Source organism: Tachyglossus aculeatus, chromosome 22 (assembly GCF_015852505.1).
Source record: "Tachyglossus aculeatus isolate mTacAcu1 chromosome 22, mTacAcu1.pri, whole genome shotgun sequence".
In the NCBI taxonomy this organism is placed as follows: domain Eukaryota; kingdom Metazoa; phylum Chordata; class Mammalia; order Monotremata; family Tachyglossidae; genus Tachyglossus; species Tachyglossus aculeatus.
The window spans coordinates 28865357-28893254 of record NC_052087.1 but is presented as its reverse complement, the minus strand read 5'-3'; the positions used below and the strand labels follow the sequence as shown (position 1 = coordinate 28893254).

Here is a 27898-nt window from a genome sequence, read left to right as displayed (position 1 = left end):
GCAATAGATGTTTCCCAACTAAGCTGTCACGGTCTCGTTAAATGAAGCCTGAGGGGGAGGGATGGTCCTGGGCGGGTTTCAGAAATTATCAATCAATCAATCGTATTTATTGAGCGCTTACTGTGTGCAGAGCACTGTACTAAGCGCTTGGGAAGTACAAGTTGGCAACATATAGAGACGGTCCCTACCCAACAGTGAGCTTTATCTCACATCTATTACGTGAGCACTTCAAAGCGCCGGGCTGATCAGAAGGCGCTGCCTGGGAACATTCCCTCCTGAGTACTTTGGTCCGATTAATTTTTAGACTGTGAGCCCACTGTTGGGTAGGGACTGTCTCTATATGTTGCCAACTTGTACTTCCCAAGCGCTTAGTACAGTGCTCTGCACACAGTAAGCGCTCAATACATACGATTGATGATTAACAGTTCTTCAAGGGTAGTCATCCAATTTAATTCTAGTCTCATCCTTTGCCACTCCAATCAATCGATCAATCAGTCGTATTTATTGAGCGCTTACTGTGTGCAATAGTATCAGATAGATATGTACAGGTAAAATAAATAAATAAATAGAGTAATAAATATGTACAAACATATATACAGGTGACTCAGACCTGGGTTTAGAGGTGCCACCTCGAGTGTTTAAACAGAGGTACGGGTTAGTGTGTTTTTAAGGATCGTTCATTCATTCATTCATTCATTCAATCGTATTTATTGAGCGCTTACTGTGTGCAGAGCACTGTACTAAGCGCTTGGGAAGTACAAGTTGGCAACATCTACAGACGGTCCCTACCCAACAATGGGCTCACAGTCTAGAAGGGGGAGACAGACAGCAAAACAGAACATATTAACAAAATAAAATAAACAGAATATATACAAGTAAATAGAGTAATAAATATGTACAAACATATATCCATTCATTCATTCAATCGTATTTATCGAGTGCTTACTGTGTGCAGAGCACTGTACTAAGCGCTTGGGAAGTACAAGTGGGCAACATATAGACCAAGTGGGAGCCATTCAAAGGGTTTAGAGCCTCGGCCGAGTGATCACCGCGGGCCCGTAATCAATCAATCAGTCAATCGTATTTATTGAGTGCTTAGTGGGTGCAGAGCACTGTATTGAGCGCTTGGGAAGTCCAAGTTGGCAACATATAGAGACAGTCCCTACCCAACAGCGGGCTCACAGTCTAAAAGGGGGAAACAGAGAACAAAACCAAACATACTAACAAAATAAATAGAATAGATATGTACAAGTAAGATGGTGGCGACAACTCACTGGAAGGCGGACTGGGCCACCCTCAGCTGTAAAGCTTCCAACCTCTTAAGAAGCCGGGAAATATTGTGAAGTTGTGTGACTGAAGTCGACTCCGCACTGCCCAGCCCTCCGGGCTGCCCCTTACCCGGAGCATCTCATTCTTCCCCGGCCTCACCAACTGGTCCTGTCAGGAGGGCTTTGAAGGGAGGAAGAGAGCTGTGAGCCCGCTGTTGGGTAGCGACTGTCTCTATATGTCGCCAACTTGTACTTCCCAAGCGCTTAGTACAGTGCTCTGCACACAATAAGCGCTCAATAAATACGATTGATTGATTGATGGGGTCGGTGACGTGAAGAGAGTGGAAGACAGGATTAGAATTCAAAACAAATTTGTCAAGTTGGAGAATGATCGATAATAACCGTGTCGCATTCCCCGGGATAAATACAGGGTAGCGCCCTTAGTGATGAAAATAAAATTGCGTAAATACAAGGGTGAGTATGAGTGTCTGTTTACATATGTGTTGGCAAAAGACCTGTGATGCCAGAGTGGAGCACACATTAAAATGTGAGTTGGTAAATGAGTGCTACTGTATTATTAGAAAAATGAATTGCTAGCAAGTAATAAGCATGTCCAGTAGTATGCACCAACAATAATAATAATGGTATTTGTTAAGCGCTTACTATATGCCAAGCACTGTTCTAAGCGCTGGGTGAAAAAACGGTGATCAGGTTGTCCCACGTGGGGCTCACAATCTTAATCCCCATTTTCCAGCTGAGGTAACTGAGGCCCAGAGAAGTGGAGTGACTTGCCCAAAGTCACACAGCTGACAGTTGGCGGAGCCGGGATTTGAACCCATGACCTCTGACTCCAAAGCCTGGGCTCTTTCCATGGAGCCACGCTGCTTCTCCAGTAGAAATTAAATCGGCGGGGAGAGCAAATAGAAAAAAACAAGACCCACCAGTTCCATCAATTTTTGCCACTTAGCCAAAATTATGTACACTTGGGAGAAAATATATGTTAAACGTTCAGTGGAGTGGAAGTAACTTCCAGAACCAGGGGTGAAAGTCGAGGTTAAATCCAGGAGCCTCTTAGTTGCCCAAATTGCCAAATTGAGAAGCAGCGTGGCTCAGTGGAAAGAGCTCGGGCTTTGGAGTCAGAGGTCATGGGTTCAAATCCCGGCTCCGCCAATTGTCAGCTGGGTGACTTTGGGCAAGTCACTTCACTTCTCTGGGCCTCAGTTACCTCATCTGTAAAATGGGGATTAAGACTGTGAGCCCCCTGTGGGACAACATGATCACCTTGTAACCTCCCCAGCGCTTAGAACAGTGCTTTGCACATAGTAAGTGCTTAATAAATGCCATTATTATTATTATTATTATTATTAATAATAATATGTAACCAAATAGGTGGTGCAATGAGGATTCTCTGAGTCTCTTAGGAGTTGTTGGAACTCTGCTGGAAGGGTTCCGTAAATGTGTCCTGTCCAGATTAAGTCACTACGGTGAATTCCTAAAATGGATAAGTAATAATAATGATGGCATTTATTAAGCGCTTACTATGTGCAAAGCACTATTCAGGTTACAAGGTGATCAGGTTGTCCCCCGGGACGCTCACAGTCTTAATCCCCATTTTCCAGATGAGGTAACTGAGGCACAGACAAGTGACTGGCCCAAAGTCACCCTGCTGACAATTGGCAGAGCCGGGATTTGAACCCATGACCTCTGACTCCAAAGCCCGGGCTCTTTCTACTGAGCCACGCTGCTTCTCTCGAGTGAGTAAAACGGTTGCTCCTCTTCTCCCTCCTAATTAGACTGGGAGCCCCATGTGAGACCTGAGTTGGGTAGGGACCGTCTCTATATGTTGCCAAATTGTACTTCCCAGGCGCTTAGTCCAGTGCTCTGCACACAGTAAGCGCTCAATAAATACGATTGAATGAATGAATGATCTTGTAGCTACCCCACCGCTTAGTGCAGTGCTTAACAAATACAATTATTCTTGTCATCATCATCATCTAATTATCGTCTAATTGCTCTTTTCCACTATTTCCGGAACACTTCCATATATTTTTATCATCATCTTTAGAAAAATATTTGGAAGGGCTCCGCAAACAGTGGAAAAGAGCAATATGTGTCTTAGAGATTGTCTCAGAAAACCTAGTTTGCTTTGACATTGAAAAAATATTCAACTAATGCCTTCAGAAGGAGTCACCCTGGGGCATGGGAGAGAGCACATCTATTCCAGCTGATTGTTTTGTGTTTTATCATCATCATCATCATCAATCGTATTTATTGAGCGCTTACTGTGTGCAGAGTACTGTACTAAGCGCTTGGGAAGTACAAGTTGGGAACATACAGAGACGGTCCCTACCCAACAGTGGGCTCACAGTCTAAAAGGGGGAGACAGAGAACAAACAAACATACTAACAAAATAAAATAAATAGAATAGATATGTACAAGTAAAATAAATAGAGTAACAAATATGTACAAACATATACATATATACAGGTGCAGTGGGGAAGGGAAGGAGGTAAGATGGGGGGGATGGAGAGGGGGATGAGGGGGAGAGGAAGGAAGGGGCTCAGTCTGGGAAGGCCTCCTGGAGGAGGTGAGCTCTCAGTAGGGCCTTATAATGGCATTTATTAAGCACTTACTATGTGCAAAGCACTGTTCTAAGCGCTGGGGAGGTTACAAGGTGATCAGGTTGTCCCACGGGGGGCTTGCAGTCTTCATCCCCATTTTACAGATGAGGTAACTGAGGCACAGAGAAGTAATGTGACTTGCCTAAAGTCACACAGCTGACAATTGGTGGAGCTGGGATTTGAACCCATGACCCATGACCTCTGGCTCCTAAGCCCGAGCTCTTTCCACTGAGCCATGCTGCTTGGTATTTGTTAAGTGTTCACTATGCGCCCAGCACTGTTTTAAGTGCTGGGGGTGGGTTGAGAAACAGGATGGCATAATTCAGTCGTATTTATTGAGCGCTTACTGTGTGCAGAGCACCGTACTAAGTGCTTGGGAAGTACAGGTTGGCAGCATCTAGGTTGGCAGCATGCTCCCTTCTCCCCTCCTTAACTTCCATCTTCAACCGCTCACTCTCCACTGGTTCCTTCCCCTCTGCCTTCAAACATGCCCATGTCTCTCCCATCCTAAAAAAAACCCTCTCTTGACCCCACCTCACCTTCTAGTTATCGTCCCATATCCCTCCTACCATTCCTTTCCAAACTCCTTGAACGAGTTGTCTACACGCGCTGCCTAGAATTCCTCAACAACAACTCTCTCCTCGACCCCCTCCAGTCTGGCTTCCGTCCCCTTCATTCCACGGAAACTGCGCTCTCAAAGGTCACCAATGACCTCCTGCTTGCCAAATCCAACGGCTCATACTCTGTCCTAATCCTCCTCGACCTCTCAGCTGCCTTTGACACTGTGGACCACCCCCTTCTCCTCAACACGCTATCTGACCTTGGCTTCACAGACTCCGTCCTCTCCTGGTTCTCCTCTTATCTCTCCGGTCGTTCTTTCTCAGTCTCTTTTGCAGGCTCCTCCTCCCCCTCCCATCCTCTTACTGTGGGGGTTCCCCAAGGTTCAGTGCTTGGTCCCCTTCTGTTCTCAATCTACACTCACTCCCTTGGTGACCTCATTCGCTCCCACGGCTTCAACTATCATCTCTACGCTGATGACACCCAGATCTACATCTCTGCCCCTGCTCTCTCCCCCTCCCTCCAGGCTCGCATCTCCTCCTGCCTTCAGGACATCTCCATCTGGATGTCCGCCCGCCACCTAAAGCTCAACATGTCGAAGACTGAGCTCCTTGTCTTCCCTCCCAAACCTTGTCCTCTCCCTGACTTTCCCATCTCTGTTGACGGCACTACCATCCTTCCCGTCTCACAAGCCCGCGACCTTGGTGTCATCCTCGACTCCGCTCTCTCATTCACCCCTCACATCCAAGCCGTCACCAAAACCTGCCGGTCTCAGCTCCGCAACATTGCCAAGATCCGCCCTTTCCTCTCCATCCAAACCGCTACCCTGCTAATTCAAGCTCTCATCCTATCCCGTCTGGACTACTGCACTAGCCTTCTCTCTGATCTCCCATCCTCGTGTCTCTCTCCACTTCAATCCATACTTCATGCTGCTGCCCGGATTATCTTTGTCCAGAAACGCTCTGGACATATCACTCCCCTCCTCAAAAACCTCCAATGGCTACCGATCAATCTGCGCATCAGGCAGAAACTCCTCACCCTGGGCTTCAAGGCTCTCCATCACCTCGCCCCCTCCTACCTCACCTCCCTTCTCTCCTTCTCCAGCCCAGCCCGCACCCTCCGCTCCTCCACCACTAATCTCCTCACTGTACCTCGCTCTCGCCTGTCCCGCCATCGACCCCCGGCCCACGTCATCCCCCGGGCCTGGAATGCCCCCAATCCCTCTGCCCATCCGCCAAGCTAGCTCTCTTCCTCCCTTCAAGGCCCTGCTGAGAGCTCACCTCCTCCAGGAGGCCTTCCCAGATTGAGCCCCTTCTTTCCTCTCCCCCTCGTCCCCCTCTCCATCCCCCCGCCTTACCGCCTTCCCCTCCCCCCAGCACCTGTATATATGTATATATGGTTGTACATATTTATTACTCTGTTTATTTATTTATTTATTTATTTTACTTGTACATTTCTATCCTACTTATTTTATTTTGTTGGTATGTTTGGTTCTGTTCTCTGTCTCCCCCTTTTAGACTGTGAGCCCACTATCGGGTAGGGACTGTCTCTATGTGATGCCAATTTGTACTTCCCAAGCGCTTAGTACAGTGCTCTGCACATAGTAAGCGCTCAATAAATACGATTGATTGATTGATTGATCTAGAGACGGTCCCTACCCAACCGTGGGCTCACAGTCTAAATGGGGGAGACAGAGAACAAAACCAAACATACTAACAAAATAAAATAGAATAGATATGTACAAGTAAAATAAATAGAGTAATAAATATGTACAAACATACATATATATATACAAACGAACGAAAGAATGAACGAGCGAATAAATGAATGATTGAATGAACGAATGGATGAATGATTGAATGAACGAGCAAATGAATGAATGATTGAATGAACAAATGAATGATTGAATGAATGAATGGATGAATGATTGAATGAACGAGCAAATGAATGAATGATTGAACGAATGAACGAATGATTGAATGAACGAACGAATGAATGAATGAATGAATGAATGAATGATTGAATGAACCAGCAAATGAATGAATGATTGAATGAATGAACGAGCAAGTGAATGAATGATTACACGAATGAATGAATGAACAAGCGAATGAATGATTGAATGAACGAATGAATGATTGAATGAACGAATGAATGAATGATTGAATGAACGAATGAATGAATGATTGAATGAATGAACGAGCAAGTGAATGAATGATTACACGAATGAATGAATGAACAAGCGAATGAATGATTGAATGAACGAATGAATGATTGAATGAACGAATGAATGAATGATTGAATGAACGAATGAATGAATGATTGAATGAATGAACGAGCAAGTGAATGAATGATTAAACGAATGAATGAATGATTGAATGTATGAACGAGCAAGTGAATGAATGATTAAACGAATGAATGAATGAACAAGCGAATGAATGATTGCATGAACGAATGAATGAATGAGTGAATGAATGAATGAATGATTGAATGAGCGAATGGTTGAATGAACGAATGAATGAATGATTGAATGAACGAATGAATGATTGAATGAACGAGTGAATGATCGAATGAACGAGCGAATGAGTGAATGATTGAATGAATGAACGAGCGAGTGAATGAATGATTAAACGAATGAATGAATGAACAAGCGAAGGAATGATTGAATGAACGAGCGAACGGTTGAACGAACGCCCGAACAGACGAACGAAAGAATGAAGGCGCGGCGGGCAGGTTCGGCGTCGATCGTCGTGTCGGGGCTCGTTTGGTCGCGCCTGGCGTCGGATCGGCCGGGGGGGTGTGTGTGTGTGTGTGGTGGGGGGGATTGTCGGCTCGGCGTTCGCTGCGCGCGGCCTGGCGTCGACGCGCCGGCGCTCGGCCCGTGCTGCCTGGGGCGGGCGACGGCTCGGCGCTCGGCTGCGCCGCCTGTCCGCTCGATGTCTCCAGAGCGGCGGCGGCTGAGGAGAAGGAGGAGGAGAAGAGGGAGGCGGCGGCGGCGGCTGTGGCGGCGGCGGCGGCGGTGGTGTTGGCGGCTCCCGGTAACGGTCGGCCCGACCAGAGGGCCGGTCCTCACCCCCCCCGGGCCCCCCGCCCCGCGGACGTTGGGTTTCCCCGTGAGGGAAGGAGCGCGTGCGCGGCCCGCGCCGGCCTTGCAGGTAGGCCCGAAGCCTCGGGCTCGCGTGGGAGCGCGGCCGGCGGCGGGGCCCGGGCCGCGGGGAGCCCGACGTTCGAATCCCGCCGCCCGCCCGCCCGCCCGTCCGCTGGGCCAAGGCGCCTCACCTCTCTGGGCCTCAGGGACCGCCTCTATCCGGTGCCGACCGGTCCGCTCCCGAGGCGCTCAGTAAGTACGAGGCCGAATCAATCAATCAATCAATCAATCAATCGTATTTATTGAGCGCTTACTATGTGCAGAGCACTGTGCTAAGCGCTTGGAAAGTACAAATTGGCAGCATAGAGAGACAGTCCCTACCCAACAGTGGGCTCACAGTCTAAAAGGGAGGAGACGGAGAACAAAACCAAACATACTAACAAAATAAGATAAATAGATATGTACAAGTAAAGTAAATAAATAAATAGAGTAATAAATATGTACAAATATATATACATATATGCAGGGAACTCCCTCAGCCCTACTGATTGAGCGCCTCCTCAGTGCGGGGCCCCGGACTCATCGCTTGATGAGCGCTTAGTACAGTGCTCTGCACATAGTAAGCGCTCAATAAATACGATTGGTTGATTGAACGAATTGAATCAATCAGTCATTCGTATTTATTGGGCCCTCACTGCGCTGTACTAAGCGCTTGGGAAGTCCAAGTTGGCAACAGAGACAGTCATCATCATCGTCAGTCGTGTTTATTGAGCGCTTACTGTGTGCAGAGCACTGGACTAAGCGCTTGGGAAGTCCAAGTTGGCAACATCTAGAGACGGTCCCTACCCAACAGTGGGCTCACAGTCTAAAAGGGGGAGACAGAGAACAAAAGCAAACATACTAACAAAATAAAATAAATAGAATAAATATGTACAAGTAAAATAGAGTAATGAGTATGTACAAATATATATACATATATACAGGGAACTCCCTCAGCCCTACTGATTGAGCGCCTCCTCAGTGCGGAGCCCCGGGCTCATCGCTTGATAAGCGCTTAGTACAGTGCTCTGCACATAGTAAGCGCTCAATAAATAAGATTGATTGATTGAACGAATTGAATCAGTCATTCGTATTTATTGGGCCCTTACTGCGCTGTACTAAGCGCTTGGGGAGGACAAGTTGGCAATAGAGAGAGACAGTCATCATCATCATCAATCGTATTTATTGAGCGCTTACTATGTGCAGAGCACTGGACTAAGCGCTTGGGAAGTACAAATTGGCAACACATAGAGACAGTCCCTACCCAACAGTGGGCTTACAGTCTAAAAGGGGGAGACAGACAACAAAACAAAACATACAAAATAAAAAGTGGGGTTAACTCATTCACTCATTCCAGCGTGTCGGTTGAGCGCTTAGTGCGTGCCGACCGCCGGACTGAGCGCTTGAGTGAATTGATTGATAAAGTGGGATTCATTCACTCATTCCATCGTAGTGATTGAGCGCTTACTACGTGCAGGGCCCCGGACTAAGCGCTTGAACGAGTTGAATGATAAAGTGGGATTTATTCATTCATTCCTTCAATCGGATCGATTGAGCGCTTAGTGCGTGCAGAGCGCCGGACTAAGCGCTTGAGCGAATTGACTGATAAAGTGGGGATTAATTCATTCATTCTATCGTATTGATTAAGCGCTTATTGTGTGCAGAGCACGGGACTAAGCGCTTGATTGAATTGAATGATAAAGTGGGGATTAATTCATTCATTCTGTCGTATTGATTGGGCGCTTATTGTGTGCAGAGCAATGGACTAAGCGCTTGAAGGAATTGAATGATAAAGTGGGGGTTAATTAATTCACTCATTCCATTGTATTGATTGAGCTCTTACTGCACCGGACTAAGCGCTTGACTGAATTGAATGATAAAGTGGGGATTAATTAACGCACTCGTTCCATCGTATTGATTGAGCGCTTACTGTGTGCAGAGCACCGGGCTAAACGCTTGAATAAATTGAATGATAAAGTGAGGATTAATTCATTCAATCGTATTGATTGAGCACTTACTGTGTGCAGAGCGCTGGACTAAGCGCTTGAAGGAATTGAATGATAAAGTGGGGATTAATTAATGCACTCATTCCATCGTATTGATTGAGCGCTTACTGCGTGCAGAGCACTGGACTGAGCGCTTGAATGAATTGAATGATAAAGTGGGGGTTAATTAATTCACTCATTCCATTGTATTGATTGAGCTGTTACTGCGCGCAGAGCACCGGACTAAGCGCTTTAGTGAATTGAATGATAAAGTGGGGATTAATTAATGCACTCGTTCCATCGTATTGATTGAGCGCTTACTGCGTGCAGAGCGCTGGACTAAGCGCTTGAACGAATTGACTGATAAAGTGGGGATTAATTCATTCATTCTATCGTATTGATTGAGCGCTTATTGTGTGCAGAGCACTAGACTAAGCGCTTGACTGAATTGAATGATAAAGTGGGGATTAATTAATGCACTCATTCCATCGTAGTGATTGAGCGCTTACTGTGTGCAGAGCGCTGGACTAAGCACTTGAACGAATTGACTGACAAAGTGGGGATTAATTCATTCATTCATTCTATCGTATTGATTGAGCGCTTATTGTGTGCAGAGCGCTGGACTAAGCGCTTGAACGAATTGACTGATAAAGTGGGGATTGATTAATTCATTCATTCTATTGTATTGATTGAGCGTTTATTGTGTGCAGAGCAGTGGACTAAGCGCTTGACTGAATTGAAAGATAAAGTGGGGATTAATTCATTCATTCTATTGTATTGATTGAGCGCTTACTGTATGCAGAGCACTGGACTAAGCGCTTGACTGAATTGAATGATAAAGTGGGGATTAATTAATGCACTCATTCCATTGTATTGATTGAGCGCTTACTGCGTGCAGAGCGCCGGACTAAGCGCTTGAACGAATTGACTGATAAAGTGGGGATTAATTCATTCATTCTATTGTATTGATTGAACGCTTATTGTGTGCAGAGCACTGGACTAAGCGCTTGACTGAATTGAATGATAAAGTGGGGATTAATTAATTAATTCATTCTATCGTATTGATTGAGCGCTTGTGTGTAGAGCGCCGGACTAAGCGCTTGAGTGAATTGAATGATAAAATGGGGATTAATACACTCATACCATTGTATTGATTGAGCGCTTACTGTGTGCAGAGCGCTGGACGAAGCGCTTGACTGAATTGAATGGTAAAGTGGGGGTTAATTCACTCTTTCCATCGTATTGATTGAGCACTTAACTGCGTGCAGAGCGCTGGACTAAGCGCTTGAAGGAATTGAATGATAAAGTGGGGATTAAATAATGCACTCATTCCATCGTATTGATTGAGCGCTTACTGCGTGCAGAGTGCTGGACTAAGCGCTTGAGTGAACTGAATGATATAGTGGGGCTTAATTAATTCACTCATTCCATTGTATTGATTGAGCTCTTACTGCGTGCAGAGCGCCGGACTAAGCGCTTGACTGAATTGAATGATAAAGTGGGGATTAATTAATGCACTCATTCTATCGTATTGATTGAATGTTGGGTAGGGACCGTCTCTCTATGTTGCCAACTTGTACTTCCCAAGCGCTTAGTACAGTGCTCTGCACACAGTAAGCGCTCAATAAATACGATTGATTGATTGATTCCATCATATTGATTGAGCACTTACTGCGTGCAGGGCCCCGGACTAAGCACTTGAATAAGTTCAATGATAAAGTGGGATTAATTAATTCAATCAATCATATTGATTGAGCATTTACTGCGTGCAGAGCACCGGACTAAGCGCTTGAAGGAATTGAATGATAAAGTGGGGATTAAATAATGCATTCATACCATCGTATTGATTGAGCGCTTACTGCATGCAGAGCACCGGAGTAAGCACTTGAATGAATTGAATGATAAAGTGGGGATTAATTAATTCATTCAATCGTATTGATTGAGCGCTTACTATGTGCAGAGCATCGGACTAAGCGCTTGAATGAATTGAATGATAAAGTGGGGATTAATTAATTCATTCAATCGAATTGATTGAGCGCTTACTGCGTGCAGAGCACCGGACTAAGCGCTTGAACGAATTGAGTGGTAAAGTGGGGATTAATTCATTCGCTCATTCCATCGTATTGATTGAGCTATTACTGCGTGCAGGGCACCAGAGTAAGCACTTGAAGGAATTGAATGATAAAGTGGGGATTAATTAATTCACACATTCCATCGTATTGATGGAGCGCTTACTGTGTGCAGAGCACTGGACTGAGCGCTTGAATGAATTGAATGATAAAGTGGGGATTAATTAATTCACTCATTCCATCGTATTGATTGAGCGCTTACTGCGTAAAGAGCACTGGACTAAGCGCTTGAATGAATTGAATGATAAAGTGGGGATTAATTCATTCAATCGTATTTATTGAGCGCTTACTGTGTGCAGAGCACCGGACTAAGCGCTTGAGTGAATTGAATGATAAAGTGGGGATTAATTCATTCACTCATTCCATCGTATTGATTGAGTGCTTGCTGTGTGCCGAGTGCTGGACTAGGCGCTTGAATGAATTGAATGAATAAAGTGGAGATTAATTCATTTACTCATTCAGTCATCTTGAGCGCTTACTGTGTGCGGAACACTGGACCAAGCAAGTGAATGAATGAAATGGAGATTCATTCATTCAATCGTATTTATTGAGCGCTTACTGTGTGCGGAACACTGGACCAAGCAAGTGAATGAATGAAATGGAGATTCATACATTCATTCAATCGTATTTATTGAGCGCTTACTGTGTGCAGAGCACTGTACTGAGCGCTTAGGAAATACAAATCAGTAACAGTGACGGTCCCTACTCGAAAACGGGCTCATGGTCAAGAAGGGGGAGACAGACAACAAAACAAGCAGACAAATTCTAATCCCGGCTCCGCCACTTGTCAGCTGTGTGACCTTGGGCAAGCCACTTCACTTCTCTAGGCCTCAGTTACTTCATCTGTAGGGTTTGTCTCTGTTGCTAAATTGTACTTTCCAAGCGCTTAGTACAGTGCTCTGCACACAGTAAGCTCTCAGTAAATACGATTGAATGAATCAAATTAATAAAATGGGGATTAAGACCGTGAGCCCCACGTAGGACATCCTGATTACCTTCTGTCCGTCCCCCCCAGCACTTAGAACGGTGCTTGGCTCACAGTTTCTAGACTTTGAGCCCATTGTTGGGTAGGGACTGTCTCTAGATGTTGCCAATTTTTACGTCCCAAGCGCTTAGTACAGTGCTCTGCACACAGTAAGTACTCAATAAATACAACTGAGTGAATGAATAGTAAGTGCTTAACAAATGCCATCTTTTTTTTCCATGCCCATGAAAAGGAGCTAGAAAGGAATAGCGCTTTGGGAGAAACCACTCCCCGAATCCGCCTTCACCCCAATTATCGGCGCCAGTCCTCTGGCCGCTATTTTTATTTATCTTTTTTAGAGGCCTTGGAATACTTGAAGACTTTGAAGTGGGCCACCCACCCTTTATCCTCGTTAGAATTGTAGGGAACTTGAGGCCGAAGGCACGCAGGGAAACGGGAGGAGCTGGAAATAAGAACCCAGAACTTTCCGTTTCTACTTAGTGGACTCCAGCAGTCGTCTTTTGCTTTCATTAAATGCACTTCCTGCTTTTTTAGGGGCTTTTACGAAGTAACTAAAACACACGGTTTCTCCCCTACAGAGGGTTGGATTTGGCCACCCATCGCATAAGAGGGACTCTTCTTGCCCCTTTGGCTTTTCTAAATTAATGCTGTTTTAGATTATTTCTAGAAAGTCGGTGGGGTTTTCCCTTCCTCCAGAACCCCCCCCAGGTCTTGTCAGTTCTGCCTCAGAATGATCTGTGGGGTGCAGTTCTTTTTTCTGTTTTTTTCCTGACCAGTGTCCATCCAACGTCAGTGCTGGACTTCCCATCTCCTCCTCCTTCATCCTTAGATCTGTATACGGTATCCGGAGCTATAATCCTCAGTGTCAGTTGGATCAAGTCTCTAGACTCTAAGCTTGGGAGTCAGAGGTCGTGGGTTCTAATCCCGGCTCCGCCGTTTGTCAGCTGTATGACTCTGGGTGAGTCACTTCTCTGGGCCTCGGTTACCACATCTGTAAAATGGGGATTAGGACTGTGAGCCCCACATGGGACAGCCTGATGACCTTGTATGTGCCGTGTCTCCCCACTGTGTTGCGTGTAGTCTCCCAAGCGCTTAGTTACATACAGTGCTCGGCGCACAGTAAGCACTCAGTAAATATGATCGGTCGTTCAAGTCACCCTTCCTCTCAACCAGAAGCAACTCCGGCTTGCCAGTCACATTAAGTTAGAATACTTGACCATGGAGATCCGAAATTCCCTCCTGCCCCCTTCCTCCTCCCCTCCACCCCCATTCTGCTCCCTGCTTGTGCTTTCTGCTTAAATCCAACACACTTGACTATCATTCCTCCCACAGGACTGTCCTATTTCCATACCATTGCACCACCCGTTACCCCACCTGAAATGTCCACACTTCATGCCAAACCAGGCCTTTCCTCTCCTGCTGTATAATACTCTCCCAAGCGCTTAGTACAGTGCCTGTCACACAGTAAGTCCGCAAATACCATTGATTGTTCTACTAAAAGCAGGCCTTCACGATGGTACCTTTCCGTACTGCAGAATTCCCACATAATACTAGACGGAATGTTGTTCCTTAGACCGCTGAACGCTTTTTTTCCCCTCTATCTCCTGTTTTTATGTTTTTCCCCTCGCGTTTTCCTCCCCCCCCCCCCCCCCCCCCCCGAACTTTTGTCTTGTCTCCCTTTAGATTGTAGGGTTTAAGATTGTCTTTATCTCTGTGGTAACTTCCCCAAATACCTGGTTCAGAGTGGCTGTACAGAGGATACTCAGTAAATATTATTGACCAGTAGGCTCTCTTCTAGCTACTGCTGCTTTCATATAATCTGTTCTTAGAGATCAGAGTCCATTCAGTTGTGGTGTTGTGGCCAGTAACTGACAAGCTAATACTCAGAGACTAGGTAAATGAGAAGTGTTGGTCTTGGATAATATCTTGGTTTCATAGGAAAGAGGAAAACACTTGGCTCAGGGCTTCCTTCTTTAATAGCGAAGAAGGGCGATTTGGACTTTCTTGAAATTGATTGTCTTCTAAATTCATAAAAGGTCCATTTGAATGCCAGTATTTCAGTGATTCCATATGCAGAGCATGAAAAAAAGCTTGGAGAGACCATGTAATAATTAAATTACATTTTTATTTTGTGGGGGGCAACATTTTAGAAATGCCACCTGAAATCTCCCGGCTCCCCCTTCCCCCCTGACATTTTGTAATATTGTCCTGAAAATATTAGAGCTTCTTAGCCATTTTCTTTCATCGCCTGGATAAAGTGGCTGATGGTAATTGATTGTACTTTTTTCTGTTGGAAAAGAGCCCAGACTTGGTGTTCCTCTGTTAGGAAAACCAAATATCCTGTGCAAGCACCTGGGGAAAGATTTCAGGGAGGCCTAGAGTATTCTGGGGTCACCTCACTGATCCTAAGAAATCCAGCAGTGCTACCCAGAGACATCCTATGGCTTTAGAATTCTGTTTGGGGCAGATTTGTGGAAGTTTCTTTTGTTTTGTTTTCTAAACTTTACTCACTCTGTCCAGTAAGCTAGAGTGAAAGTCTGATTTCTTCAGAAACCTAGAATATTGGAGCTCTGGAAAAGGAACTGGGAAGGACGACCCAAGAACAAATCTGAACATTCTACAGGCTGAGGGATTTGAACCGTGGGAAGGGAGACAAGTGACAGAAAGGATATTAAAATGAGGCAAGCTTCATATATGGGGAAGTGAGTGGTAAATGTTAATTGGATAAAATGTACGGAAGAGAATAAGTGCCTAAAATCCAAGTTCTGAGCAGTGCCTAGATCATTAGCTCCTAATAGATGTGAAATAATGAGGGGAAAACTTTCTTTCAAAGAGGAACAAATCATTGTTGTTCCAGAAGGAAGTTAAAAGGATAAGAAGTAGGAGCATCCTGTTAACTTTCAGGAGGAGGTAATTAACAGCAATGCCGTCATGAAATATGAAGAGAGAGGAGGAGGGAATGAGAGAGAATGAGAATTATAGTAGTGGAAAAAAGCTAGCAGGTTTAGCAGACTAAACCCGCAGGAGTTTTGGAGTATAGGTTTAGCAGGTGGAGCTTACTTACATTCTCCAGACGGAGTGTGGGTAGGAAAAATGTTTACCAACTCTGTTGAATTGTACTCTTCCAAGCACTTAGTACAGTGCCTGGCACATAGTAAGCACTCATATACCATTGATGGTTGATGAATTTACCATTGATGATAAGGATAATACCTCTGCTCTTACCTGGTTTACTCTTGAAAGGTTTTGTGAATTAAAAATGCATAACGTTTATCTTTTGTCATTGTGTGGTTTGGAGCCTCTTTGTTTCTTTGCTTATATCTCCGTTCCAACCCTTATTGCCTTAGGTGTTTTTAATTATTTTTTCTAAAAATGCTGCTGCTTCGGCACTGGCCAAGTTGCAGACCTGCTCTGAATAAATGGATCCCATTTTTGGTCCTCTTTTAGAGGAGGGATTTTTGGGCCTAGGTGTGAGATACTTTTGCAAGTGTTTTCTAGAACTGAGCCTACCTAGAATTGTATAGGTTATCAATCGTATTTACTGCTTGCTTAAAAAGAGACCTTTTTATGGTATTTGTTAAACACTGACTGTGTGCCAGGCACTCTAGTCTCCTGGACATTTTCAAGTGCACCACCCTCATCTTAGGTTCCCAAATACGCACATCGATTTTTAATCTAATCACATTTTCAGAGCTCTTAATGAGCCTTGACCTGACTTTGGATTTTCCTCCTTCCTCCATTCAGAATTCTTTCACCACTGAATTAGACTATTTAACTGTCTAAAACACTTAAGAGTAGAAGAGAAGCTTCCTATTCTCCCTCACCCCTCCACTAAGATTACCAGTCGGCTTGGTCGGATCACTTCAGCTCTTCCAGTCTCCCCAATTCTCTTCCCTCAGCTTGTTTCTGCAGTTGGTTTCGTGTGGTGTAAATTGACTAAACTTTAAGAAGATGTTTTTTTGTCCGGTAGTTGACATGTATTGTTGTTCGTATGTCTTGGTCCTACAAGCGCTTAGTACAGTGCTCTGCACACAGTAAGCGCTCAATAAATACGATTGATTGATTGTCTATACTAGAGGGGCTGGAGTGATTTACCTTCTTCACATTTATCCCTTCTTTTTTTCTCTCCAAGTTAACTTTAGTGACAGGTGGCAGTCCTGCTTGCCATTTTATTCTGACCTGTTTAAGTTCTGCAGGTATTTTCTCCGATACATTTTTGATGTCTGCTATAATAGTGTCCTAGCTTTCAGAGGTAGAAGTCTCCACTTTTCAGGTTTTTTTTAAAGAGGTATTTGAGTGCTTACTCTGTGCCAGACATTATACTAAGCTCTGGGGGTAGATCGGTTGTACACAATCCATGTCCCACATGGCCCCACTGTCTTAATTCCCACTTTATAGATGAGATCATCGTGAGGCATAGAGAAATTGCCCAAGGTCACATAGCAGACGAGCGGTGGAGCTGGGGTTAGAATCCCAGGTCCTCTTACTCCCAGATTCATGCTCTTTCCATTAGGCCATGCCGATGTTGCCCACTTGTACTTCCCAAGTGCTTAGTACAGTGCTCTGGACACAGTAAGCGCTCAAAAAATATGATTGAATGAATGAACGAATGATAGCATTTATTAAGCGCTTACTATGTGCAAAGCACTGTTCGAAGCGCTGGGGAGGTTACAAGGTGATGAGGTTGTCCCATGGGGGGGCTCACAGTCTTAATCCCCATTTTCTAGATGAGGGAACTGAGGCCCAGAGAAGTGAAGTGACTTGCCCAAAGTCACACAGCTGACAAGTGGCAGAGCTGGGATTTGAACCCGTGACCTCTGACTCCAAAGCCCGGGCTCTTTCCACTGAGCCACGCTGCTTCTCTAATCAGGTGATCAGGTCGTTCCCCCCGCCTTACCTTTCCCCTCCCCACAGCACCTGTATATATGTTTGTACAGATTTATTACTCTGTTTATTTTACTCATGCGTATTTACTATTCTATTTATTTTATTTTGTTAATATGTCTTGTTTTGTTGTCTGTCACCCCCTTCTGGACTGTGAGCCCGCTGTTGGGTGGGGACCGTCTCTATATGTTGCCAACTTGGACTTCCCAAGCGCTTAGTACAGTGCTCTGCACACAGTAAGTGCTCAGTAAGTACGATTGAATGAACGAATGAATGAATGCTTCCCAGTTATTCAGAAATTTCCCTTAAATGTTCACCCAAAACTTTTCTCTTACATGTGGTCATAGATTGTACTTTGGCCATGTTCTACCTTCGGGATAACAACTCCACCCTCAGGATCCCTAGTCTCTGTAGAAGTATTTATGGACTGAGATTACACTTCCCAACTTGTGTCTCTCCAGATTTCTTTTTTTGGGTAGTTCCTCAGTCTCTCCCTAAGGTTTGCACCCCCCCCCCCCCCTTTCCTGGATTACTGATTCAGGACCCCAAAAAAAACTGTAAGAGGAAATATCACAGGTCCATGATTCAGGAAATGAAAATGTGAGGCCTCTCCTCACAACTTTTATTGCCGTACATATAGGTATGTAATGCTGGCTGCCTAGGTGAGCCATTGAAAAGGTGGATACCTAATGTGTGATGTCACTTGACTTGGTTTACTAGGGAAACTGGAACTTTTGGATTTCTAATGCATGCATTTGGAATGCACTTGACTAATGCATTTAGTGATTAGCCCTGAGATGACATGGGTGTAGGTTTTTGTATTGCAAGTGTTTCTTCTGCAATGGTTTTTTTTTTTTTCCCTCTTAAGTGGAACTCAAACGATATGTCCAGAAAAGTTATTTCAAAGGCACCTGTAAGAAGAATGAACCAAGGTGTTAGGAGTACTGGAGTGGAGTCGAGAGAGGAAGTTTGAACTGAATGTAATACTTCTGGCTTGTGTGACACAGTAATAGCCTGGTTTGGGGACGGTGCTTTTCTTCCAGGAAACGTCCAATTTGCGTCTCTTCAGATTTCCTTTTTTGTTTGGTTCCTAAGTCCCTCCCTAAGATTTGCATCCCCCTCTCCTGAATTACCGATTCAGGGCCCAAAAAACTGTAAGAGGAAAAATTGCAAGTCCGAGATTCAGGAAATTGAAATGGTAGGCCTCCTCTCACAACTTTTATTGTCTTACACGTAATAAGTACGTAATGTTGGCCACCTAGGTGAGGCTTTGGAAGGATGAATACCTTATGTTGTACAGACTTTATCCCGCTAGTACTGAGGTGTGTTACGCCAGTGTGACAAAAATGAAAATCTCATTCTAGGCTGCGGCAGCTTTCAAACCCGACGGTTTCATTGAGCGGCAACTAGATATCTTGTGTATGAAGCTTCTCGGTTTTTGGATGTGGTGGTCAGCATTGGAAATTTCAGAAATGTCATTTTGAGTTGCACAAGTGTGGTGCTCAAAAACTGAACTACTCGAAAACTGAAACTTTTATGGGCTACAGGAAAGTGGCATTTCACTTTTGGGTGTTTCCCTTTAGTTCATCCTTTCTCTTAATCTAGGGTAGTAAACTCTCACTTCCAGGTCCAGATTCACCTGGACTCCTTCCCTGTCTGCTAAACCACTGCATTTGAAGCACTGAGATTGAGACACTTGTGAAACATTCGGTCATGCCGTCTCCCCTTCGAGAAGTAGTTTCATTCATTAGTATGTGGAGCACCAGACTAAGAGCACACAAAAGAGAAGCGGCATGGCCTAGTGGAAAGACCATGGGCTTGGGAATCAGGGGACCAGGGTTCTAATCTCGTCTCTTCCACCTCCACCACTTGTCTGTTGTGTGACCTTGGGCAAGTCACGTAACTTCTCTGTGCGTCAGTCCCCTCATCTGCAAAATGGGGATTCAGTATCTGTTTTCGCCTCATACTTAGACTGTGAGCCCCATGTGGGACTTGATCATCTTGTATCTACCCCAGTGCTAAGAACAGTGTTTGGCACATAGTAAGTGCTTAACAAATACCACAGTTATTATTATTATTATTATAATTTGGCCCCTGCCCTGGAAGGGCTTGAGGTCTGAAAGAAATAGACAGAATTCAGTCAGGCTCCATCTTCTAACTTGGTTCTAGCCGGTAGTCGCAGAAGTGTGGCCAAGGTAATGTTTTCTCCTAAGAAGAAAAAAACTCCTTTTTATTCTCTTGAGTACCGAGACAAAATAATTGTTTCAAATCCCACAAAGACTGGGTCCCCTCTCTGATTGTCATGTATCTCCCCCAGTCTTTCTAGCACATGCTATCACACATACCATATGATTATTGTGACCAAGGACATCATCTTGTAAGAGGAAAATATGATCAGGTATCTTTAAGAACCCTTAGAGAGTCTGTAGAGAGGAGGGGCTTGAGGGTCTTAATGTCCTTGGTGGGCAAAGGAAAGGGATTTATCTTTTTCAGGAAACAAGGAGAAACCTGGAAAGCACCAAAGTTGGAAAGAGATCCAGTGCTGAGTGGATGGCAAATTAGAGAGGAATTTGCAATGTGATATGGGAGAAAAACAGGCTAGTGCTATTTTGGGGGCAGAGACTTCTACTCAACAGATCAGGGAGGAGATAACCCCTCTTGGGGATGTAGGAGAGGGCACCCGAATGTGACCGATTCAGTAGTGCCCCCGTGCCAGGAAGCTAGAGAAATAGATCTGAGGGAGCGGAGAAAGAGAGGAATGGGGGAGATTAGCTTCGGGACACACAATTGAAGATGCTGAATCAGCTTCGATTAACTCCCTGCAGAATACACAAGTGCCCAAGAAGCTGTTCCACACCAAGGAAGAAGCAAAGCGCCAGTTAGCTTTGTCCTTTGTTATTCCTTTATGCCTTTACAGCCTAGCAGCGTGGGTAGGGGGGAAGATCAGGCTTGCCTCAGTCAGTCCTTTTCTCCGTTTTGCCTTTCTTATCTCCAGCCGTGATTTGAAATCTCTTTACTACTGTTCCCCGGATTGCCCCTAACCTTTTGAAGTAGTAGGTACTTCTGGCCCTATTCCGGCAGACCCAGTTTCCTGGATTTGTGTAGCATGGCCTACTCATGAAACCGCTCTGGGCCTCAGTTTCCTCCTTTTCTCAAATGGGAAGAGAGAGAAATTGTGAGCCCCATGTGGGATTGCCCCTAACCTTTTGTAGTAGGTACTTCTGGCCCTATTCCGGCAGACCCAGTTTCCTGGATTTGTGTAGCATGGCCTACTCATGAAACCGCTCTGGGCCTCAGTTTCCTCCTTTGTCAAATGGGAAGAAAGAGAAATTGTGAGCCCCATGTGGGGCGCTGCCTGATTTCATAACTTGGCATCCGTCCCAGCATTTAGCACGTGGGAAACATTGAATGAATTCCTTAATGATTATTCTTACCACGGTCCAAAGTCCAATTTGATTTTCTTCTAGTACTGATGGCTTTTGAGGTTTGGTCCTAATTTTTGATTCCTTAGCATATCTCTTCTTTTTTCTAATTGGCCTCCCCGACATGTCCTGTTTTGATTATCACCATTTTATTTACAGGCTTAGGTAATATCGGTCACCTTTCACTACCTTCTAATACTTATCCCATCCGGATTGAGTTGTATGCAGGCCTTTTGAGCTTCTGATATATTTCTCTTTTGTTTTGCTGCTGCTGTTCTGACAAAATGGCTTAGTTAGATGTAGATAATTGAAATTGTTGGGGAGGATTATAAATGTGCATACAATACCTTGGATTTTGTTTTGCTGTGATTCTTAAGGAACCTGTAATTGGGGAGCTAGGACAATTGATTTTATTTTATTTTATTGTATTGCTGGGAAAGTAGGCAACAGCAGCAGAAATGTTGTGGGTTGTCATGTGATGTAGCTGGGAATCTAGGTCTCATGACTTCTAATTATGTTCGTTGTGTATGCCAGTGACCCATTTAAAGCCACATTGCATTAAGTGGAGCTGTTGGAAATGGACCGTCCATATTTTCTGAGTGCTTTGAAATGACCAGGAAGGGATTAAGATGCCCTTTCAGTGGTGGGCCGCGGTGCTCTGGGTTCACCGACGGCGGTATGAAAGGAAAGTGCCCTAAATTTCAGTCAACGGGATTTGAAAGTCAATCAGTCAATCGTATTTATTGAGCGCTTAGTGTATGCAGAGCACTGTACTAAGCGCTTGGAAAGTACAGTTCAGCAACAAATAGGGACAGTCCCTGCCCACAACGGGCTCACAGTCTAGAAGAGGGGAAGACAGACATCAAAACAAGTGAACAGACATCAGTAGCATCATTATAAATAAATAGAATTATAAATACATACACATCATTAATAAAAGTAAGTAGAATTATAAATATGTACTTATCTACACAATCGGCACTGTAGATTTTAGAGTGAACTCCTCGATCCCCAAGTCTGTGAACTTTGCTAAGCAAGACGAGGGGATCTCCAGTCAGTAGTATTTATTGAGTGCTTACTGTGTGTACAGTATAACAGAGGTGGTAGACACGTTCCCTGCCCACAATGAGGAGGAAGGGTAGATAACTTCTGGGGATGGTTTGAGTACAGTCCGGCGTAGATGAAGGCGGATGGAGTAGCCGAGTCCCCTGGGTCTTCTCCGGCCTCGAGGCTGAATGGGTAAGAGCAGAGAAAGCTACGGTCTGCCGGCTTGTTCCGACAAGGGAGCCGAAGCCGAGAGCGCGAGCCTCCTGAAGTTTCCCGGTCAGATGCAAGATGAGAATTCTGGGTTGTCTTGGCACCGAGTCTCGTGTTGCAACCTTGAGTGAGTGACTGTTGTCTTGGCTGAAAGCACAACATTGCCGTGCCCTTTTGGAAACCTTGGGCTCTGCACCTGGCTCCTGCAGTACTCACCCAGAGTGGGCCTTGAGAGCCATTAGCTCGATTTGGATCTCGCTCGTTCTTTTGGAGTCATCAAAGTGAGCTCAGCGGCTGGGACCTCGGAGGAAAAATGATCAATAACAGATTAAGTTAATGGATTACTAATAACCGTGCTTAGGCAAGAGTCAGACCAGAAAGACAAAGGAGCGTGCGATGTGGCTTTATTTTGGGGGCTTGGAGAAAGTCCTAGGAGCCCAGATGACTAGGGTAATAAGTGGACACCCCATTCAACCAATGTGCAACATGAAACAAAGCACCCAGTAATGCGGCAGTAGGGTTTGCCAGCTTCAGGGCTCAGCTTGGGAAATGCCAAAGTTAAGGTTCTCATGGCAACATTAACTCCTCTACCTCACACGGGTTGTCTATTTTAAGGTATTCCAGGAGGAATTTGGGTGGGGTGTTGAAATCTTATTTTGGTGCAAGGTGTGGATCAGTGAGTAGATCAGCCTGAGCTAGAGACTGTAGTCCCAATGCGGACAGACGTCTTGTGACGTTGGCACTTTTGTAGGGGTTGTTCGGAGGGAAAAGGATTCACTTTCCTTGTCTCTCTTGCCCCTCAGATGGAACTTCATCGTAAGCAGCGTGTGTTCACTGAGCGCTCAGAGAGTGAAGTTTTTTTAGAAAGCGTAGAGAAGAAGATCGTCCCTTAGCAGGAACTCACTTTCTAGGGAAACACACCGCAAAGCAAGGAGCTCAGTCCTGGTTCCGCCGCTTATCTGCTGAGTGACCTTGGGCAAGTCACTTCACTTCTGTGTGCCTCAGTTACCTCATCAAATGGGGATTAATGGAGTTCCAGCGCTTAGAACAGTGCTTTGTACGTAGTAAGCACTTAAAAATACCACTGTTATTATTATTAGATTAAGACTTTGAGCCCCTTGGGGGACATGAACTGTGACCAACCCGATTAGCTTGTATCTGCCCCAGTGCTTGGTAGTTAATATGTTTGGTTTTGTTTTCTGTCTCCCCCTTCTAGACTGTGAGCCCACTGTTGGGTAGGGACTGTCTCTGTATGTTGCCAACTTGGACTTCCCAAGCGCTTAGTACAGTGCTCTGCACACAGTAAGCGCTCAATAAATACGATTGATTGATTGATTGAAGTGCTTAACAAATTCCGTTAAAAAAACAAAAAAAAGAAAAACCTGCCAGCTGTAACAAAGGCTGATTTACACAGCTAGGCCCAAGGTTCCGATCAAACGTTTATTTGCTAGGGAACAGTCAGTAGGTCTTTGCCTGCCCCTCTGACACAGTGTTTCTGTCTCTTAGCAGCACCTAATTTTCAGTGGGTCGTTATTTTCATTCCAGATGCCCAAGAGGCCCAAGTGCCTGTGTAACAGCAGCCTCTTGGGTTCAGTGTTTTCTGACCTGCTCAGATCAGCTCAGGTGGAGAAGTAGTGGCCTAGTGGAAAGAGCGCGGGCTTGAGAATTACAGCGCCTGGATTCTAATCCCGGCTCAGCCACTTACCTGCTGTGGGACCTTGGGCAAGTCACCCAAAGAGGATTCAGTACCTGTTCTTCTTCCCACTTAGGCTGTGAGCCCCATGTAATAATAATAATAATGGTATTTGTTAAGCGCTTACTATGTGCAAAGCACTGTTCCAAGCGTTGGGAGGATACAAGGTGATAAGGTTGTCCCATGTGGGGCTCACAGTCTTAATCCCCATTTTACAGATGAGGGAATTGAGGCCCAGAGAAGTGAAGTGACTTGCCCAAAGTCACCCAGCTGACAATTGGCAGAGCCGGGATTTGAACCCCGACCTCTGACTCCAAAGCCCGTGCTCTTTCCACTGAGCCACACTGCTTCTCACATGTAGGACCCGATGATCTTGCATCTACTCTGGTGCTTAGAATAGTGCTTGGTATGTAGCACTAAACAACCTCCACAGTTAGAAGCTGCCCGGGTCTGCTAGTAATTGTAATTGTGGTGTTTGTTAATCACTTAATATCCAGCAGGCACTGTACTAAGCGCGGGGTTGCAAATTGGGTTGGACACAGTCCCTGTCCCGCATGAGGCTCACAGTCTCAACCCCCATTTTCCAGATGAGGTAAGTGAGGGACAGAGAAGTGAAGTAACTTGCCCAGGGTCACACAGCAGACAAGTTGCGGAGCCAGAATTCGAACCCACGACCTTCCGTCTCCCAGGCCTGTGGTCTATTCACAACACCATGCTGCTTCCCCTGTGGGAGGAGGGCACAGCCCCCTAAACACCTCTTGTTTGGGGGATTTGGGAGCTTGGTTAGCGTAGACTAAAGCCTTTACGTACTTTTAAAAACTTTTTTTTAATTTTTTTTGTTCATTTATACAAGCCTTTTCATCCTTTTAAAATTGATATTTTTATATTTTTTATTTTTTTGAGAATTCCACCGGAGTGATACTTCGTCCTTGCCCTTTCCTGCTGGGGGCCATTCAGGGAAGAGTTAAAGAAAACAAATGGCCTTTTCAGGGGGAAAAGGGGAGTAAATAATAATAATAATAATAATAATAATAATAATAATAATAATAATAATGATAGAGCTTGGGCAGCAGGCAAAATACCACTAGTAGTACTAGTTCAAGTGGATGAAAATCCTGCTTAGAACATGGACAGCCACCTTTCTGTGGCTTCATCCTAGCATCAAAGCACTAACAGCAAGACTTCAGCCTTCCCCAGTCCCTTTCATCTGAGAATCTCCTTGTACACTAATTAAACTTCACAGCACATCAGGGGGCAGCTAATTGTTAGTCCCATTTTACAGATCAGCAGGCTGAGGCAGAAGTCTTCCTGAGACCGACCTAAAGTTACCTCCTGAATCCATGTGTTTTGATGCCAGATGTTTTTCCACCTCCTTAGATCCCTGGTTTTTGCCCTCTAATAACCCCTTAGGCAGGATGAGAGTTAGTGAAGACAAGATAGGGGCTTGTTTTTCCTCTGTTTGTTTGTCTGGTATCCTGATCAAGTCACTTCCCCAAATAAGAATCCTGAGTTCCTGGGCTCACCACTTGTTGGTCGTTTGAATTCTTGAGTACTGGGATGTCTCACTGTGGGCAGGGATCGGCTCTGTTGCTGAATTGTACTTCCCAAGCGCTTAGTACAGTGCTCTGCCCACAGTAAGCGCCCAGTAAATATGGTTGAAGGAACGATGAATGAATCCCTCCCTCTTCATATCCGGCCGGATCACCTGGGGAAGCAGCATGGAGTAGCGGAGAGAATCAGAAGGTTGTGGGTTCTAATGTCGACTCTCTGCTGTGTGACCTTGGGCAAGTCACTTCACTTCTCTGGGCCCCAGTTTCCTCATCTGTAAAATGGGCATTGAGACTGTGAGCCCCACGTGGGACAGGGACTGGGTCCAACCCAATTTATTTGTATCCACCCCAGCGCTTAGTACAGTGCCTGGCACACAGTAAGTGCTTAACAGATACCAGAATTATTATTATTAGTCCATTTCCCTTACTCGCATACCTTTCTGTGTCACCTATGGAGTTGGATCTGAGCCCCTTTGAGCACTTTCATTCAATCGTATTTCTTGAGTGCTTACAGTGTGCAGAGCAGTGTACTAAGCGCTTGGGAAGTACAAGTCGGCAACAGAGACGGTCCCTACCCAACAAGTGGCTCACTTGATATTCACTCCGTTCTCAGCTCCAGAGGGCTTTGATAACTACCATCTATTTTAATGTCTGCTTACAAATACCATTAAAAAACAGGAAGTCAGCATGGTCTAGCATGTAAAGAGCAAGGGCTCCTTAGTGCCTAATAATCATATATTAGAGAATATATTATATTATATATATATATATTATTAGAGAAGCAGCGTGGCTCATTGGAAAAGAGCACGGTCTTTGGAGTTGGAGGTCATGGGTTCAAATCCTGCTCCGCCGATTGTCAGCTGTGTGACTCTGGGCAAGTCACTTAACTTCTCTGTGCTTCAGTTACCTCATCTGTAAAATGGGGATGAAGACTATGAGCCCCCCGTGGGACAACCGATGACCTTGTAACCTCCCCAGAGCTTAGAACAGTGCTTTGCATGTAGTAAGTGCTTGATAAATGCTATTATTATTATTATTATTATTATTATTATTATTATTTTATATTAGTCAGCTCTTCCCCACAGCTGATTGGTCTTAATTTTGTCATCTACCCAGAACCTCAGCTAAAGCTCAGTCCCCCTCTGGACTGAAAACTCATTGTGGGCAGGGAATGTGGCAGTTATATTGTTATATTATACTCTCCCAAGCGCTTAGTACAGTGCCCTGCACATAGTAAGTGTGTAGGCACGGAATGTGTCTTGTTATATTGTGCTCCCCCAAGTGCTTAGTGCAGTGATTTGCATACAATAAGCGCTCAAGAAATACGACTGAATGAGTAAATAGGATTGACTCCTCCTCTAGACTGCAAGTTCCTCGTGGGAAAGGAGTGTGATCCCAAAGCAGCGTGGCTCAGTGGAAAGAGCCTGGGCTTTGGAGTCAGAGATCATGGGTTCAAATCCCGGCTCCGCCAGTTGTCAGCTGTGTGACTTTGGGCAAGTCACTTCACTTCTCTGGGCCTCAGTTCCCTCATCTGTAAAATGGGGATTAAGACTGTGAGCCCCCCGTGGGACAACCTGATCACCTTGTAACCTTCTCAGCACTTAGATCAGTGCTTTGCACATAGTAAGCGCTTAATAAATGCCATTAAAAAAAGTGGTTGATACAATGCTCTGCACGCAGTAAGCACTCAATCAGTTACCACTGACTGATTGATTACTGCTATGTATTCAACAAAGGGTGGCATTTCTTGTGGGCGGGAAACCTGTCTACCAACTCTGTTGTATTGTGTTCTCCCAAGTGCTTAGTACAGTGCTTGGCACCCAGTAAGCTCTGAAATACCGTGGGTTGGTTGATTATTAAGACTGTAATTCTCAGTGCATATTCTGTTCTGAGAGGACTGAACCAATGGATTAGATCTTCTTTGCTTCCTTTGGGGAGCCCCATTTTCGCTTCTACTCTCCACAGAGCCAGAGGAGAATGGCCTTTACATGCTGAGCTCTTTATGGGCAGGGAATGTGTTTGATGTTATGTTGTACTCTCCCAAGTGCTTAGTACAGTACCTTGCACACAGTAAGCACTCAGTACATACGATTAATGATTATAATAATATTTCCACCCTGCACATCCTCTAGTTTACTTGTCCCTAACCCAAAGGATGTGATATGATCACTTAGTCTATTCAGATTGAGCAGGCTGTGCAGAATATCTGATCCACCTGACCCTTTTTGGCAGAGTGGGACTGGGTACTTAAACCATAGTTGATCGCTTGATTATTAAGACTGTAATTCTGAGTGCATATTCTGTTCTGAGAGGACTGAACCAATGGATTAGATTTTCTTTGTTTCCTTTGGGGAGCCCCGTTTTTGCTTCTACTCTCCACAGAGCCAGAGGAGAATGGCCTTTATGTGCTGAGCTCTTTATG

At 45.0% G+C, this 27898-nt stretch overlaps 1 protein-coding gene across 7 annotated transcripts in view; it reads left to right on the top strand.

Moving 5' to 3' along the window:
* The first annotated feature begins 7513 nt into the window (after positions 1–7513).
* AMBRA1 (autophagy and beclin 1 regulator 1) overlaps positions 7514–27898 on the top strand; it is a 182685-nt gene continuing 162300 nt past the window's right edge. For 6 of the 7 annotated variants that reach the window (XM_038764137.1, XM_038764136.1, XM_038764135.1 and 3 more), the window contains exon 1: positions 7708–7784. The gene's annotated coding sequence lies outside the window, so the exon portion shown is untranslated. Of the gene's footprint in view, positions 7600–7707; positions 7785–27898 lie in introns of those variants that run through there. The other variant, XM_038764132.1, reaches the window with a different exon arrangement.